This window comes from Oryctolagus cuniculus, chromosome 11 (genome assembly GCF_964237555.1).
Source record: "Oryctolagus cuniculus chromosome 11, mOryCun1.1, whole genome shotgun sequence".
NCBI lineage: Eukaryota > Metazoa > Chordata > Mammalia > Lagomorpha > Leporidae > Oryctolagus > Oryctolagus cuniculus.
The window spans coordinates 99,684,292-99,703,339 of NC_091442.1; the positions used below are offsets into that span (position 1 = coordinate 99,684,292).

Here is a 19,048-nt window from a genome sequence, read left to right on the forward strand (position 1 = left end):
AAGCAGATATGGGACTCAATCCCAGGCCCTCCGACACGGGGTACAGGCATACCTAGCAACTGCTTAACCCATTGTGAGAGGTCTAATTTGGAACTTACTATGACCAATACCTGTGAAGGAAGGAACTCTGCTTCCTTAAAGATGGGTCCAGCTCCAAGTGGCAGACAGGGACATCCTGGCCTCTTAGAGGATGATGTTTGTGTGTGCCTTGGATTTCTGAAGCACATATAGTGAAATCACAAAGTTCTCTGATTCCTGTTTCTTCCTTCTCTAGGGCTGAATAAAACTGAGATCAGAGTCAAGAGTGTGACATCAGACCAAGGAGTTTTTCAGCAACATCTGTCAGTCTTTGGAAACTTGGTCTAGTAAAGAACTAGTAATGATTCAATATCTCACTTGCACAGAAGGCGCCAGTTCAGAATTGGATCTTGCCACATCTGATCGTTGATTATGTATCCAAATACTCCAGATATCACCTCGAGTTTTTGCTGTTGTTCAACTGGTCTCCTGCAGCGTCAAAGATGTTTGATCTCCCAGCAGGACGCTTTGACCACCTTCTTCCCAGTTACTTATACGTTTCTGCATCCCTTCAGCTTGTTCTCAGTTTGCCCATCTAGTCTGTGCCCTCATTCAGTTGCTTTGGCTTTCCTATTATTCTCTTGTGTTTTGAAAAGAATAAATTTTCAAGTCAATTAAAACTGTATTCTGATAAAAATGTGTATATGTATATATTTAGTCCTTTATTCAATACATATTACAATTTTTTTTTTAATTTGGAAGGTAGAGAGATGGAGACAGAGATCTACCGTCTGCTGGTTCACTCTTCAAATGCCTGCAACATCTGGATATGGACCAGAACAGAGTCAGGAGCCCAGAACTCAATTTAATCTCCCATGTAGGTAGGTGGCAGAGACCCAAATACTTGAGGCGTCACCTTTTGTCTCTCAGGGTACACATTATTAGCAGGAAGTTGGAATCAGAAGCAGAGTGGGAATTTGAACCCAGATATTCCGATATGAAATGCAGGCATCCCAGGTGGTATCTTAACCACTGCACCAAATACCTGCCCTAATACCCCTCCCCTTTTTTATTGAGCATCATCTGTGGGGAGCAACTGGGAGCAACTCGGACTAGACTAAGTTACTGGAATTAAGACTTATTCTATGCATCTGCTCTCCCATAATATGGTGCTGGGAGAGGAGGAAACAGCTTCTATACAGCTGCCTCCAGTTCAACCAATAAACAGCAGGACCTGCTCCTGATTGGAGGAGAGCAGCGTACTCGGCGTGTGGGTAGCAGAGTTGGGATTGGTGGAAGAGGACTATAAAGGAGGAGAGAGACAACATGCACCAGGAACATCTATCTGAAGGAACACCTGTGCAGCCCCCGAGAGAGCCGGCCGGCGGTGTGCCGCTCCCCCGCGGAAGTGGGGAAAGCGGCTAGGGGGAACCGCCCTTCCACGGAGGTGGAAGGGTCGGTAGCCAACCCGAGAAGAACCAGCAGCAAACCCGGGGAGGGCCGAGCAGACGAAAGAACAACGCAGGGTCCTGTGTCGTTCCTCCACGAAGAGGGGGAGCGACAATCATCGTATACTAACCATAGTTCCAACTGTGAAAACACAAAAGTTTATAAACTGTGGGCCAGCACAACAGAAATGCAAATTTACAATTCACAATACACAATAGTGTTGATGTTAGGATGGAGCCTGAACAGAAGCTTTCAGGAAGAGAGAAATAGCAAGGGTCCACAGAGGAGCTGATGTGGTGACAACTTTAGGAAAAGAAAAAAAAAATGAAAGAGAGAACAAAGGCAAAAATGAGAATCCCTGGTCTAAGATATTGTTAGTCGATCCACAAGATGATTACTTCCGGAAAGAAGTGTTGCAAAGATGTACTGGGTAGATGAAATGCCTAATGAGACCGTAAATGAGGAGAATTGCTTCTTATAGCATATGAGAAGATAATTTTTATCAGATAATGAAATTGTTTTCAGTCTTCAGAATGAAAATGAATCCCTTGCTAATGCAGATCATGCTAATAAAGGGAATGAGAGAGAATGTTGGAATTACACTTGGCTCGCAGTAGGCAGAAACAAACCAAAATAGTCTAGGAAAAAAATGAAAGATAATGAAGTAATCAAAATAATTGCTTAATAGGGAATGTGAAAGATCTGCAATGTTAAATTATAAATGTACATTTTCAAGAAAAATGAGGTGACCTTAAGGAACAGATTAGAAACCCAAACTCACGCCGGGTAGAAGCAATGCTTTTCATTAGCAAAGCTAGGATTAATTAAATCTGGGGAAGCTCTTTGAATTTCACAAGTGCAAGTTACATTAGAGTACAATACAATGGTATATTGGTATCATAATTAATGATTAGCATAGACTTCTTTAATAAATGTGTTCAGGAATAGTTCATGTGACAGATGTGAAATGAAGAAGGCAGAAATGTGCTACTTAAAACCAAAACTGACTTTGATAGCATATGCTTGCAAAAGTGAGCATGGCGGGGGGGGAGGGGGGGGAATGGTGCACCTAGTGGGGAAATACATGAAGTGTTCCCTCTCCGTGTGGGACTGCCTTGATCCATCCCAGGCATCATGCAGGGCGCTATGCCCCACCCCAACCTCTGGGGAACTGAGGAGATGGAGGATGCTGGATTATTTATTATTTTTCTGTTATTTTTGAACCTTTTGCTTCAGCTGAATGATTTCAGACACCGGTTGCAGGGAGAGGAGAGAGAGGCTGAAATTGCAAAGTCTGTGACAGGTCTTAATGTGGCTCAAGGATGAAGCTTTGGGAAAAAATGCTTCTTGTAGAGAGAGCACATTATGTAAAGGTAAATGGAAGCCTTAAGCAAGGCAGGGATTGGTGATCTAAATTGTTTCACAGGACAAGGGAAAGGGAAATTAATTTCTTACTCCTAGGGAGAGGGGGAAATGGGAAAAAGAAGAACGTCCCAGGGAAAAGATGAGCAGCAGCAGAAAGATATGAAGTCCCTCGCTCTGCCACACACAGATGCCTCCAGAGACAGAGAGCTCCCCGAAGCTGGTTTCTTCCATAAATGCTCTCGACAACTAGGATTGGCTGGGACCAAAGCCAAGAACCAAAAAGTACATCCAGTCTCCCATGTGGGTGGCAGGGACCCAGCTGGGCCATTGCTGTGGCCTTCTAGGGTATGCATTAGTAGAAAGCTGGAATCAGAACCCGGAGGCAGGTGTTAAAAAGCTCTCTGATTTGAGATGTGGGAATCTTAACCAGAATATTAACCTGCAAGGCCAAACATCTATTTTTTTAACTGCAATGAAAGTTTCTAACAAGTAAAATGGAAATCTGTATTGTGATTTCATTTTTTTAAATATTTCATTTCCCTATTATTCTCCTGTCCCTCAAATCCTCCAAAAGGAATGTTTTATAACCTGTCATTTTTATTCCAACTGTGGCCTCTGGACAAACTTAGTTGATTTTCCCTTTCCCACCATGGATAGTTTCCTGATCTTCATGTTTCCCAGTCACTTTTGATGCAGAATGAATCCCAATTTACAAGCTGAGATTTACTTCCAAGTGTTGTGAGGCCCAGTCCAGTATTAAGTCACAATTTCCATCTCAAACACAATTCCTATTTTTCTATCCCTGCCCTCCAAACAAGGCTGCACACTGTAGGAAGGAAGAGGGCAAGGCCTACTTTCTCTTTTCATCATTTCACCTGGCAGCTTCTAGATATTTCTTTCTTGTTACTTTTTGTGGGGCCCAGGAGGAAGGTTGATGGGATATGGGTCAAATTCTCATGTAATTTATGCTCTTATAACTTGCCCTGGCTCCCTGAGTGAGGCTCTCAAATGCTGATGCCCCAATGCTGATCTACACTGCACTTCCAGACACTTAGCAGCCAGTGGCCCTGGGAGGGCCAGGAAGAATCTGTAGGAGCCCTCTAAGGCTGTGCCAGGCCTTTGGCCTGTCTCCCAGCTTCCACATTTCTGCACAGTCTACATTTCTCCCCTCAGCTTCTACATTTCTGCACAGTTTGCACCCTCCACCCCTAACCGTGGGGTCTCCTGGCTCTGGAAGGCTGCGCTTTAAGTGGTACTCCTTCAAGACGAACACCAAGTGTGCACGTTGTCTGACCATTGCCTTCTGTCCTCGCTCTGGCCAGCCTTCCAGCTTCAGAATTCTGCAGGCAGGAATCACACACTGCTTGTTCAATTATAGCCTCAAACTCAAAGGGCAAAAATCCTTCTTCCCAACATCTCTGCCTGAACTTAGTGGCCCCAGGTTGACCTGCCAAGGATTACAGTCCTCCCTTCTTCTTGGCACACCTCAGTGCTACTGGATTCTCTTTAGAGGCCCCCAGGTTTGCAGCAGATAACACCCCATCCCATCTCCCCCTCTCCATGGGGAAAAAGCCATGCAGTGAAAAGCCAAAGCATTCTCCTCTCCCAGTGAATCTTCTTTTTAAGTGAACTCTCATTTGCTTGTGTAGGATGTGTGGACTTGCAGCAGAAGACAGAAGGGCCTGTTTGCATCTCTTGGCAAGTCCCGGAAGTGGGTGGCTGGAAGCTTTGCATTCTTTAGAATGTGAATGGAATAGAATGTTAATAACCATTATCCCTATCTTTGGGGCTTAGTAGAAATTCTGAGAATACAAAAGTTCCATGCATGTCTTTCCACAAGCTTACACCTAAAGCCACCACGAGAAGTGACTCATTTTAAAGGCAGTACATCTTAGATATAAAAGGTGCATGGATCATTGCAGTCTTTAAAGTACAGTAGCAGAGATCAGAGATTCTGCTTCTCATCTGTTCACCACTTTGTTGCACCTTTTCTGAGGACCATGAACAAGACATTTGGCTGTTGTTGCCTTAGAGCTTATATTGTTGGGGAAGACTGCTAATAAATACACAGTGGTGATAATGTGTAATACAGCTTTGATGGAAGAATCATCAGGGCACAACTTGGAGCCACAGTTCCAGCTAAAATATTTATATACTTGATGGCAGGACTTCTAGATGAAGTGCTTTGACTTTGATGTCAATCACACATCTTATTTGTCACCTCAGATTCCCTCAGTCCCATCCATGGACTGTATTGCCAACATCAGCGACCTACCACGCCATGGCTCTCTGAGAGTCTCAGGCCCTCCTTTGTGGCCTCTGCCACTCAGGTGGAGATTGTAGCTCTCTGCGGTGGCCATAAAATGCATCGCTCAGAACGTGGGCTGAGGGGAGTGGAACTGACTTATGATCCCATCTTCTGCGCTGTGAATCCACCGCCGTGTTGCTGCCCATCCTGTTCTCAGCCAGTAGCTCAGCAGTACAGGGAAGCTAAAGCAAAGCCCATTCATGCGAGATGTGGGGCCTCGGAGATGTGATGTGGGCGCTCGCATTCCCCATCAGCCTGACTGAAGTTTGCTCAGAACTCTCCTCCCTGTTTCCATCATGCTCTGACATTACTTTTTTTTTTCCAAATTCCCTCTCTTTTCCCCCATAATTGCTACACTTGAAAAATCTCTTGAACATCCAATCCAGCCTTGACATGCACATTTCAGAAGACCCAAACCAGTACATTTTACCACTCATTTTGGGAATAATTGTAGGGAGGAACTAGACCTTTTCCTTCTACTTTTCTAGATTCTCCAGTGCCCAGGGCTCTGTAAATTGAACTGAAAAATGGCAGAACAACAAGAGAAAGAACAAAGGTTATTACCACATGCAGTATGCATACATGTGGAAAGACTTAGAGATAAGTTACTGAAGGCAGTTGTTGGATGTGTATATAGCATCAGAATGAAGAACAATAAAGATGGTAACACAAATGATAAGGTCTTAGGCTTCCAAAGGTAGCAAACTGTGGGAAGGCAAAAATTGGGGGAATACCTAGAGTACTATTTATTTACGCAGCCCCACCCTTGGCACTGACTTTCATTTTCATTGCCATACAAACCCCTTGGAGAGGATGTTTCTGGCAGTCTTCGTTTCTCAGAAGCTTCTGCCTTTAGTCAAGCAAGGGGAGCTCCAGGAACGCTTCTTTCTGCATCGATCAGGTATCAAATGCCTTCAGCTCAAAAAGATCCTTATGCCAAAGTGGCAGATTTTGATCCTCTACACATGCTGCCATTGGATATGGGATCTGGTGTCCAGAGAGGTTGCAGAAAGGATCATGTGATATGATTTAAAGCAGTGGGAAAAGTTGAACCCACATGTACGAACTCTGTCCTATGGAAAATAAGACCGGGCAGGATCAAGGTAGACAGATTCCACTTCTCTGCTCCTTCTGTGGCCATATTTCCCTGTATGGTCACTCTATGAGGTGTCCTAAATATCCAATATATGCTGTGAAATCATATGTGTCTCTTCCAGGCTCATCATGAGGCAGTGGGCAGTGTGGTAACACTTTTCATGTCCTTTCTTGCCTTCCTCAATTCTTCTCATACTTGCTTGCCATCAGATTACTCATGCCTGACCCTTCTGTGGGCATCAGCACTGATTTCTTGCCTTAGGCTCTGTTGTCTAGGAAACCTAGGAACGACAACTTTATATTGATACAAGATTCATAAGTAAGAAATAGCTTGGTGAAAATGGAGAATATATTCTAAACTTAGAGAATACTATATTTGAAGACCTAAAGGCAAATTGGAGTGTGACTTTTTATCTGTCTGTTCAAACTGTTATAACAAAATGCTGTTAGTTAGGTAGTTTATAAATAACAGAAATATTTATGGGGCTGGTGGTGTGGAACTGCTGGTTAAGCTGCCACTTACTATTTGGAGTGCCCATTTGAGCTCTGGCTGCTCTGCTTTCAATCCAGCTCCCTTCTAAGTCGCCTGGGAAGACAGCAGAAGATGGCCTGAGTGCTTGTCCCTCCCACCCGTGTGGAAGACCAGGATGGAGTTCTTGGCTCCAAGCTTTGGTCTGGTCTGGCTATTGTGGCCTTTTGGAGGAGTCAGTGGATGAAAGACCTCTCCCAATATTTCTCTCTGTTTCTCTCTCTCTCTCTCTGTCCTCCCCTTCACTCTGCCTTTCAAGTACAAATAAATCTTTAAACAAATAAACATTTTTTAACCCAGAAGATTTTTTTCTCACAATTCTACTGCGAAGTTCAAGATCAAGGTACTGGCAGATTCAGTGTTTGGAGAAGGACTTCATCCTGGTTCATAGATGGCACCATTTAGCTGCATCTTCACGTGGTGGAAAGGACTCGCCAGCTCTTTGGGGCCTGAGGGCACCAGTTTTCTAGTGGCACCAATTCCCTTCATGGGGGCTCTACTCTCATGCCCTAAATGGCCCCCAAGAGCCCTGTCTCCTGGTACTATCTCCTTGGGGGTTAGGACTTCACCATGTGCATTTTGGAGGAATATCAGCCTTCATTTCACAGCCCAGTGCTGTGGAAGATGCGGAAAGAGGTTCACGTTGGCTAGACAAAATGTCTAGGGTGGTGATATAGGGATTGGGACAGAATAGGCAATAGAGATGTAGCTTCTCACCAAGGACTGAACAGACCATGGTAAGGAGGCTTGGAAACCACAGAATGATTTGAAACCAAGGAGTGACAAAGTCAGCTTACTCTAGAAGAGGATTGACAATGGGCAGAGAAGAGGTAGTAATCCTTACAAATTGGTATTGTTATGACAGAATGGAATGAACCTATCAAACATTAGCTATACTGCTGTTAGTTAAGTTGTTTAATGCTATTATTTCCTACTACCAATGTAAGCCTACAGATGGATCCCAAGTTACAATGGATTGACATTATTTTTTCAACCTTAAAGCAGTATAAAAATGATACACATTCAATGGAGACTACAGTTTTTAAATTTTGAGTTGGTCTTTCTGCAGGTGAGTGGGTGCTTAGTGCCATCAATCCTCTCACGATGCTGGACAGAGGCCCAAACATACAGTTCTCAGCCAGACAATCACGAGGGAGAGATAACACTCTGTGATGTACTGTGGTTAAGCTATGATGTTCAGTAGTTTAATTAAATGCACTTGTGACTTACAGTATTTTCAATTTACAATGGATTTATCTGGAGTGCATTGTAAGCCAAGGAGTATCTGTAATTCTCTTCAAAGTTACTCAGAGAAAGGCTCAAGAAGCACAATGCAGGGCTAATCTTGGTGTTGATAAATAAATAGAATTTATCAGGAGTCTTGTTAATAAATGAAGATGTTAAGAAAAATTGGAAATAAGCAACATGTATTACTTGATTTCAGGTTAGTGCTGGACAACATCTAACTTTCCTGGGTGTGGGGGTATATTAGGGGTCCCCAGAGAAACAAACCAATGGTGTTTGTGTGTGTGCACAAATATACACATATATGAGAGAGGAGAAAGGGAGAGAAGAGGAGAAAGGGAGGGGAAAGAGAGAGAGAGAAGAAATTAGCTTATCAGTTGTGGAAACTGATTAACACAGAATCTGCAGAGCAGATTGGCAGCCTGGAGATCCAGGGGAGAGTTTATGTTGCTGCTCGAGACCCAGCACAGCCCTGTGGCAGAATTTCTACTTCATCATGCAACCTCAATCTTTTTTCTGAAGGCCTTCAGCTGATTGAATAAGGTCCACCATATGATGGTACTCTGCTTTACTGAATGTCCATTGCTGATTAAATGTTAAAAAATACGTGTACAGAAACTTCTAGACTGCTGTTTGACCAAATATCTTGGTACTGTGACTGAGCCAAGTTGACACATCAAATTAAACATCATGGTGGGGGTGGGGGAGGAAGGGAGGAGTTGTCTGATTCTCTAGGAATCTTTACTTAATACATCGTTTACTATTGATTAGGAAATCTTACAACTCTTTAAGGATAGAGCTTGCAAAAGACTAATAACAATGCAAGTGATCCTTATTCAATAATAATATAAGCACCTTTTGTCCCAAGGGGACACAAGTAATGGGAATGTAAGCTAAAGATTATCATTTATTGTAGGACATCAATTACTTCTATGCCCAACCTACCAACCTTATTATAATGCTTTAAAAATGCTCTTTCAAGAAATGTTATAAGTTCCCTCATTAATTAATGAGATGATTAAAAGCTTTGACCCATATTCCTTTTATATTTTTTAAAACATCAGGTCTTTAACTTTTGAAAATTATGCTTCAATAGGAAATAAACACATAGTATGCAATAAAGAAAAAATTGACACTAATTATTCAACATTCTCCCTGGGAGCAATTACTTTGATAATTTCTCATTTTGGAAGTACCATATACTGCAAGTAGTACAAGGCAGGGCTATAGTAATGAATTCTCATGGGAGACATTTTACCTGGAGCTCCAGGGAGGTTATTGAGATCTCTGGTTCCTCTCCTATATCAGTGAGTGGCCATTCATCATAAGGCCCTCACCAGAGCAGAGCTGAGGCAGGCACCATGCCTTTGGACTGCCAAAACTGTGAGTTAAATACACCTCTTCTCCATAGACGCCTGTGTCAGGTATTTCATTGTAATAATACAAAGCTGATCAATACACCTAATAAGTATCAAATATAGCTGGTCTCCTGACCACCAATGTTACCACTGATTGTTAAGATGCAGGGAACCTCCCTCTAAACTGTAATCTTACTGTTAATCAACTGTATAACTTTGAGCAAGTTACCAAATCTTTTTGGAACCTCAATTTACCCAACAAAGCTGCTCTCAATTTCCTGACTCACAGACACTGTGAGATAAATATTTATTGTTATCTTAAGCCATTACATTTTAGAGTAATTGGTTATGCAGAAATGCACAACTAATAAATTACTATCCCATCCCTTGTTTTCAAATTATGGCATAATATCTGTTATTCCAGAGAAACTTTCCAAACCTAATAGGGTATTAAAACAACTGTAAAGTTCCTTAACTAGAAAAACTTTAAAGAACATTCTACTTGTTCTATCTTGTTGTTCTTCAGTAATCTAAAAATGGATTTTTTTTTCAAAATAAAAATTAAAGGAACAAAACACCAAACTGAACTCTACATACCTTACCAGATCCCTTTAATAGCAATGACCCTTTCCTTGATGTAAGTGAGGCTTTTATAGCATGGGGGACAGATGCTGTGCAGTGTCTGCAGTGTCCCCACTCCAGCTCTAAGCTGTTTCTAAGGCGTGGGTGGGACTCCTGAAATTCATGTGCTAGAAACTCAGTCTCCAAAGTCATATGTCATTGTTATTTGGAGTGAGATCTTTGAGACATGATCAGAGGACTCCCTCCTCACGAATGGGTTAATTCATTCATAAATTAAAGCGCTGTTGCAGGAGTGGTCACGTTATAAAAGTAACCAGTCTCTGGTTTGTTCTCTTTGTCTTATCATGTGATGTCATATACTATGTTATGATGCAGCGAGAGGGCCCTCACCACATGCAGAGCAGATGAGCTCACCATGCTCTTGGACTTCCCAGGCTCCAAATCCATGAGATAAATAAACTCTCTTCTTCATAAATTACCCAGCCTCTGGGATTCAGTTATAGCAAAAGGAAGTGGATGAAGACATCCATCCTACCCTACAATCCTTAAGTTACAACACTCTTTAAATTCAGTCACTAAGTAGCAGAGACCTTACTCTTTCTGACATTTGTTTGACAATGTTGAGGACTAGGCTGTTAATGCATATTAGGTGTATTGATCAGGTTTGTGTTATTGCAATGAAATGTCTGACACAGGTTATTTATCAAGAAGAGGCTTGCTTAGCTCCCAGTTTTGGAGTTCCAAGGACATGATGCCTGCAGCAGGACCTCATGATGAATGGTGGATGGTGGAGCATAGGTGGGGGGAGGATCACATATGAACCAGGAAGCAGAAGGAGGCTGAGTGGGTCCAAATTCAGGTGTTCTTAACAATTTTCTGAAGAAAATTACCAAAGGGGTTCCACAGAACTACCTTCCAAGCAAGCCCCGCAGTGTCCTAAAACCTTCTCACAACACCTCCCAAGGCTACCGCCACTCTTGAGACCAAGCGCATGATTACAATGGACCCTTGAGGCACACTCGAACCACACCCAAATCATAGCACTGGGATTGAGAGGTGCAAACTGTAGAACCTGGCTAAAGGCTAAGATAGTCATGAGCATTCTTATCTTCACAATGTGAAGCACACTAACTTAGTATATTCCTATTCTGAGTCATCTCTTCCAAATTTCTTCAGTTTTGTCATGCATTCATTCTTTTACTCTTTCATTCAGTATATATTTACAATGTTTTTTCTATGTGCTAGCTTCAAAAGAGAGTACAAACTACATAAGATGTTTGTCCTACCCATCAGAAATTTAGACTCTAGTGATGAAAGAAAATTCAGAGACTAATAGGAAAGAAGAATATGTTTTAAGAAAAATAACCCGTTTTGAAACAAGGGAAAGTGTGTATGGATACATGTATGTGGTACATATGTGTATATGCACACATGTCTACATATCCTCCAGGTGAGAAGGGGATATTACTTTAAAAGGTAAACATGTGGAAGCATGAGAGAGAGAGACAATATGGGAAAGACTGACAGAATATTGCACAAAACCAAGCTATATAGCTCGATGAATTTATTAAAATTAATCCATCTAGTAACTAGCACCAACGAAAGGAAATAGAATTTTACTAGCATCTTAAGACGTCCTTTCTGGTCTACTCTTTTGTAGGGGGAAGGAAATATATCAAACAACTTTTCTTTTTTTCTGTTTCAACAATCTACTTAATGCCTACCTTCCTGCGTCATGAATCACTCTCAGACCATTATTAGTCAGCCTTCAAAATAGTTTCTCTGAGACAACTCCTCCCTCCTCACAAGTGAAAATCAGTGATGAAAGTCCAGGTGAACCAGAGCAAAAATTTCCAGCTGTCAAATTAACAGCCAAAAAGCATTTTTTCTTCACAAAAGATGTGTCTAGACTCATGGAAATTAGAAAGCAAAAAATCCATTGGGTCGTCAGGTGAAAGATTATTCCCTCTGATATAATTCCTAGGTGTTTTTTGATGGTTTAAAATGAGTTCAGCTGTTTTTATTCAAAGTCAAGCCATACACATAAAGCAAGCCTAATGCATCCTTTATTAGAGAAGTAGACAGGAAGGGTACAAGAACCAATTAGATACTATAACCTCATAATGTTGCATCAAAGCTTGTGGCATGTAATTAGAAATGAAGTGATATAGAGCATCCTTTATTTTGTTTATAAAGCACAGGATGGTATCTGACCCAAAGGTGAACCTACATGGAGACAGACAGAAAAAGCATTCTCCATCAAGGTATAAGAGTTCAGAGCTATGGTGCTCAAGTCTCTTTTGAGTACTAACATCAATCAACAGCTACTAGGCATGCAAAAAGTCACTCTTTGGCCTGAATCTTCTTTAATCTTTTTTAGAAGAGCCCATCACAGTTCAAACAAAATGAGCAAAACTAAGAGTGGGCTTGCAGTAGACAAAGAACTCAAGTTTGGACTTTTTGGAATGTCTGATGTTGTTTTTCCATAAATAAGAAAGTCTGAAGAAAGCCCAAATCACAGCATTTGCATGACAAATTTCAACAAGGTCTTTTGTTTCATAACTTTGTCTAAAGAACTTGAAACTTGTTTTCACAGAAGCAAAAGTGGTAGCTCTTTTAGGCAAATACTTTATTTATTTATTTTTATTTTTTTAATTTTTTTATTTTTGCTTTGTTTCCCACAAAGATGGAATCAGCTGCAGCACTTAGGATGCTATTAAGTGTTTAATAAATATTTGGCAACTGAACAAATGGCTGTGTGGCACATTATCATAAAAGTGGGGAGGATCCATTGAAGCATGTTCAGGAGCTGAATAACAAGACCAGATTTGCTTTGTAAGAGAATCTCTGGCAAGAGTATGGAGAAAATATTAAGAAAGGACAACCCTGTAGGCAACATGACTCACACCAGGATACAGCAGCCATATCATATCCCAGAGGAGAATAAATGCTAGTCTAAACCAAGGCAGCCTAATATGGGAAGCAAAGAATGAATTACAGGACACTTAGTAAAATCTAGAGTTCTGCATTGTGGTACAGTGAGCTAAGCCATCACCTGCAATGCCAACATCACTTATTGGCACTGGTTGTCATTCTGGCTGCTCCACTTCTGGTCTGGTCCCTTATATGGCCTGGGAAAGCAGTGGAGGATGCCCCAAGTACTTGGGCCCCTGCCATTCATGTGGGAGACCTAGAATGATCCAGCCCTGGCTGTTGTAGCCATTGGGGAATAAACCAGTAGATGAAAGACTCTCTCTCTCTCTCTTTCTCTCTCTTTCTCTCTCTCTGTCTTCCCCTCCCTCCATCCCTCTCTCTCTTTCTCTGCAACTCTGCCTTTCAAATAAACAAATCTCAAACAAAAAATACAGTAAAATCTTAATGACTGATGGAATATGGAGGGAGAGAAGAAACAAGGGAGGAGGAGCCTAAAAGTGAATCTTGGGATTCCGGCTTGCTATTTTGGGTGGCAAAGGGGTCAACTGTTAGAGAAGGAGGAGCAGATCTGGCGTCAAAAACAGTGTTTATTGTAGCCCGTTTGGGCTTGTGGTTCCTGTGAGATGCCTGATTTAGAATCAATAGTGTAGGAATAGTTATCAAAGCCATGGGTTTTGATGATTTTTTTTCCCCACATGGAAAGAAAGGCTTAGTATAAAAATCCAGAGGGCAAAGGGGAGAACCACTGAGGAAATAGCACTGAGAGGTCAAACAAGAAAGACAAGGAGTAGAATTGCCCCCAAAATGAACATGAGTGTTCATTTTCAGATACCTGAACACAAAGTCATCAGAGACCCAAGCACTCCTCCCTTCAGAAGAGGAGCTAAACGCAAGCCTTGGTTTGTTTCACGGGCAGAACTGAAGCATTGTCAAGGCCCTAAGCTCTCCAGACACTGTGTTGTTAAACACATTAGTTAACCAAACACATGAATTAAGATGTGTAGATTCTCTGAAAAACTTCATATAAGGAAGGCATATTTTCATTTCCTTTAGAGTAATTAAATTTTGGTGTTGACACAAAATAAGATTATAAAGAAAGTTAAAGCAAAATAAAATGCAAACTGAAGAACAATTTCCCAGAGTCTTCACTTTGGGAGACTGCATGTATCCTAGTGGAATTACTACTGCACAAGGCATTCTTGAAACTTCTTTTGAATTTGCCAAACAGCTTGGCAGGGTAAAAATCCCTCTCTTAACACAGTTTTGAATTTTGAAAACAACTCAAGTTGTCATTTGGAATAAAGGTTGTATACGAGGTGAATAATAAAGGAAAGCATTTGGTGCTGTGTATAAAGATGCTTCTTGAGAGACCCACATCTTTTCTCAGAGTGACTGGTTCAAGTCCCAGCTTCTCTGTTTCCATTACAGCTTCCTGCAGATATGCATCATGGGAAGGAGTGGTGATGACTCCAGTACTTGGTCTCTACTACCATCTTGGGAGGCCCAGATATTGAGTTCCAGGCTCCTGGTTTTAGTCTGGCCCAGCCCTAGCATTTGCAAGTATTAGGGAAGTGAACCAGCAGATGGAAGATCTCTCTCCATCTGATTCTCTCTCTCTCTCTCTCTCTCTCTCTCTCTACCTTTCAAATAAAATGAAAATAAAAATAAATCATGTTTGCAATCTTTATAAAGGGACCATGTACATATATATCAATAAAGGAAAAGCCCATGTATCAATACAGGAAAATCCTAATGTAATTAAAAATGTATAAAGGGCATAAGAATATGTCACATAAAGAAAAATACAAATAACTTGTAAATAAAGGTGCTCAACCTCAGCTGTAAGAAAATAAAGGGAAACTAAAACTCAGCAATATACTATTTTTCACCCGACTTGTAAATTATGGGGAATATAAATTGATATAACTTCTTTTGAAGATAATTTGACAACAGTCATAAAAATTGAAGCACATACTCCCCTGAGCAATGTCATTTCTAGGAACGTATATACCTATGCTATTTAGCATGATAGCCAATGGCCACATCTGATGACTGAGTATTTTAAATATGGTTCATCTCAATTGAGATGTAATTTTAAGTGTAAAACACATGCTGGATTTTAAAGACTTGGTATAAAAATGTAAGATGCTTCATTATTTTTTACATTGATTCCCTGTTAAAATAATAATGTGTTGGACATAATGGGTTAAGTATAACATATTACTAAAATTAATTTCACCTGTTTCTTTTTTGATGTGGCTATTAGAACATTTAAGTTACAGGTATTATTTACATACCACTATTTAATAGTATTAGTGTACACAATTTTACCTGCATATATGAGGAATTATGTAAATAAAAAGAATACCTGGAAAGCATCTATAGAGGCTTGGCTAAAAAAATGGCATATCTACACCATGGAATATTATGTAGACAGAAAAAGGAATGAGTCCAGTATGTACAAAGATGGGGAAACCTTTACTATATATTATTTAGTAAAAAAAAAAAAATGAAGCACAGAACATATGTGTAGAAAACCAATGTCTGTGTTCAGTGTATATGGAATGGATTTTGAATGAATTAGGCAAAATTGTACTTACGCATGAAATAATCCAGGAAAGATATCCAAGAAATTATTCTTAGTTATTGTCCTAGGAGAAGAAATTGAGGCTCACTATTGGAGGAGGAAGATTTATTTTTAAATTGACATTTTTGTACTAACTAAATAGCTTACAAAATGTATTCAGTACCTAACAAGAAAAAAATGTATTCATATGTTTTCATTTTTTTTTGAAGAAGCAATTCTCAAAGAATTTCCTGAGGTCAATTATAACAGCATGATAATTCAGGTATTTATTTTAAAGTGGGAGTGGAGGATAGACACATGTAAACGGTGTTGTCTTACACATAACAGACTCCTACAGATTACCTATTCCTTTCTTTTCCCATACTTTGGCTAATGACACAGATATTAAAATGCAACCTTTCAATTTTTCAGGGACATCTATCATGTTAAGACTCCAGGGTTGTCAAGTGTAAATGGGATGAAGCTGAACTGATCCTGTGACATGCCCTGGAAGTTAGTTATTTCCCCCAATAAATCCCCAAAACGTGCTTGCTTACTTTTATATATCCCTCACCAAAATGGAAGGCAGCATGTATAATGTATAACTTCTCAGTGAGTATAAAATTGTAGGCTGTCTGTAAATTTTATTACTATATTAAGGGCTGAAGCAAACTTTTCCAGTTATTACGTCCTCTGCACTAAAATCTTCACTCTCCTGTCAGTCTCTTGATTCTTAGGCAGTTAAAACACCCTTTTTTATTTCTGTATCAGGAAGTCTATGCACCTTCCTAACCTCTTTGTCTACATCAATCACCTCTTCTCACTTTCATGAAGTTTGTTGATTGATTGCTTCTCACAAGGTACCTCTGGCTTTCCAGTCCTTTGTCTAAATTTAAAACACTAGAGCCATCCTTCAGAAAATACACAGTTCTCAATCAATTACATTTGCTCATAAAATATCTTTTGTTTTTTTGGAACAAAAGTCTCTTGATTCTGACTCCTTATTTCCATTCCTGTTGTCTCTGCCTGAATCCAGGCCCTCTTCATCTTGTCTGGAATATGTCAATTAGCTCTTAACTAGTCTGCACACTTTCAGACTCCCCACTGGCAATCCTTTTTAGACTCTACTGCTAAATTCTAAAAACAGAACCATGCATTCATTCATTCATTCATCAAACATTCATCAAATATCTCCTTTGTATCAGGCATCATGCTAGAACTGTGGACACAAAGACTTATTTTCCATAGGCAGGCACTGAGTCCTTAGGACTCAGAGTCCAGTGCAGGAGGCCAGTGAGTAGTGAATATGATCATGAAATGTAGTGCATGGGGACAGGCACAGGGTGGTATGGCAGCACCTGGCAGGAAAGGAAAGCTTCTCATTTGTCTTTGCTGCCTGATCCAATGGGGGCAGCCAGGTGAGGAGGTGGGGGAAAGATGTCGCAGGCTGTGCAGCAACAATGGGAAAGGGGAGATTGGATGCTGCATGACATATGTGGTCAGTGAAGCTGGGCAGGTGCAGAAAAAGATCTGGGAAAATCAGCAAAAGGTAGTGGTGAAGGGCCTAGGGGGCATGCAAAGGAGCTTGGATTTTGAAGGCTCAGGTTTTAAGAACAGTTATGTAGTTCATGAAGAGCATTTGTAGTAGGAGTTTGGAGGATTGTTGTAGGGTGGAAGACAGGAATCTGTAAAGAAAATTAGCAAGACACTGTTTTAGCAATCCAGTCAAGAACTGAGGACGATTCAAATCTAGATAACAGTAGCAGGGGTGGGGAGAAGTGGACAGATTTGAGAGAGATTCAGGGGTAAGATTGACCGGGGTTAGTCATTTCCTGTCTGGATGCTTGTGTGAAGGAAGAGAAAATTTTCAGTACTGTCTTACAGATGTCTGATTTGATCCCTTGGGATGCTATGAAGCGCTCTGGAGGAGGGAATGGTTTGTCACCGAGTAGATGGTAGCAGTGGAGTGTGTGGTTTTGTACACAGGTAGATGTGGACTGGACATATTCATTCTTCACCCAATTACTCATTCAACTGCCTACCATATGCAGAGCACTGTTCTTAGCCTTGAGGATATAGTGTCAAATATAATATAATATATAACACTGGTAAGTGTAGACTGAAGGCAAGTAGGTTAAGGTGAGGAGATGGAGCAAGAAGGAGTATGGGGAGTATTTTAGATAAGATAGTCCATGGAAAAGGATCTTTGAAGTGAAGATATTTGAGCACAAATCTGAATGATGGAGCCATGAGAAAGTTCAAGGGCAGAGTGTGCAAGGAAGAGGCACGTGAGTCAGCAGGCTCCCTAAGTGACGAATAGTAGAGGCTGCAGGGAAGAGGAGAAAGGGAAAGGGATGCAGATGCCCAGGTAAGAGGACCTCTATCCGCACCTGAAACCTTGACTTGCTAAGTACGTATGTCCTCTGGCTCACTATTGAAAGCATCCCTAGCTCCTTTGGCGATACTAGCTTCTTTCCTCCTCCTTGACTCCCAGCATTGGTTCACTATCATAGTACTTTCTACTTCGTATCACTAATATTTTTCACCTGAGCATAACTTGGGCTTTCCCAAGAAAGGGATGTCATTCATCTTGGTGATTGCAACACCCAACACGGTCACAGGGAACTTCAGAGCATCCACAAATATGTGTTGACAGAGCAGTAATGACAAACATGACACAGCAAAGGTAGAGCTCTTGCCTGTGGGGAAGTGTGCGGTGATGGGTAAGGGGAAAGGACAATTTTTCAAAAAAAATATTTTTAAGGCTATAATTCTCACACTTTAATGTCTTTGAGTATTAATCTCCCCTTCCCTGCATAATTACTTCATTATTTTTTTTTTGTTCAGTTTTAGGTTATATCTATTGAAAATGGGAAATTGGCTTTCCAGGCACCCTTCCTCATTTTCACACATTCCATCTCCCTGTCAACCCCACAGGGCTGTATCATCATTTTGGTTAAACTAATATCCCATTTTTACTACCTTATGACTATGTCAATATTGTATATAGCAGATTATATGGAATATTATGGATTCTATTCCCATTTTTTTCTTTCTTGCTCAACTTTGTTTCCCTAATGCATTAGACAGCTTTTGATTACTATAATGAAGTAATTGAGGCAGGCTATTATGAGGCATAAAAAGGTTATTTAGCTAGCAGTTTTGGAGTTTGAAGTCCAAATGACAATGCACAGGTGGGGACCATGGCAGATGTCAGAGTGTGTAGAGGAAAGATCAGATCACATGGCCAGCCAGCGAGCACAGAGAGAGAGGTTGGAACCAAATTCAGGGTTTTATAACAAACCATTCAAGGAAACTACCTTTTGAAAGCACATCTAAGGATCTCTCACTAGGCTCCACCTCTAAATGAATCCTTCTAAATGACCCACTACCTCCCAGTAGTGCCACCTTAGGGAGCAAGCCTTAGAGAAACATTCAACATCCAAACTACTATTAAACCATTGCACCTAGTATTGGTTTTGTTGTTTGGTTAGTTGCTTAGTTTTCTAGTTTTCCATGAATTTGGTCATGAATTAAGTCCCTAACTTCCTCTCCTCCAGTTCTCTAAATCTCTTCTCAATACAATGAAACATATAGGA

At 40.8% G+C, this 19,048-nt stretch overlaps 1 protein-coding gene across 9 annotated transcripts in view; it reads left to right on the forward strand.

Annotated features, from left to right (window-relative positions):
* Positions 1-715, forward strand: part of CFAP54 (cilia and flagella associated protein 54) — a 372,233-nt gene extending 371,518 nt beyond the window's left edge. For all 9 annotated transcript variants that reach the window (XR_007919541.2, XM_051845787.2, XM_051845792.2 and 6 more), the window contains one exon: positions 275-715. The gene's annotated coding sequence lies outside the window, so the exon portion shown is untranslated. The remainder of the gene's footprint in view (positions 1-274) is intronic.
* Positions 716-19,048: the final 18,333 nt, after the last annotated feature.